This window comes from Frankliniella occidentalis, unplaced genomic scaffold (genome assembly GCF_000697945.3).
Source record: "Frankliniella occidentalis isolate FOCC.00 unplaced genomic scaffold, Focc_3.1 Scaffold252, whole genome shotgun sequence".
In the NCBI taxonomy this organism is placed as follows: Eukaryota; Metazoa; Arthropoda; class Insecta; order Thysanoptera; family Thripidae; genus Frankliniella; species Frankliniella occidentalis.
In genome coordinates, this window is record NW_026267378.1 from 207,978 (window position 1) to 208,218 (window position 241).

A 241-nucleotide genomic window follows, 5' to 3' on the forward strand; every position below is an offset into this window, starting at 1 on the left:
GAGACGCGCTGACCACAACGCCATCTGGCGGCAGTTCTTTAAAGTACAGTTGCTGTTTCGTCGCATGTAAGTCCAAAGTCACAACGGGCTTGTAGGTGTGGAGGTTCGTTGTACTGTAGTAAACCTGATGGAGGACTTGTGCAGGTCCTGTTTCATTTGGTTTTACTTCGCAAAATTACAAACTGCAATCGGAAAATTACAATCAAATCTCACATTTCCGATAGAGTGATCACAATTTTAC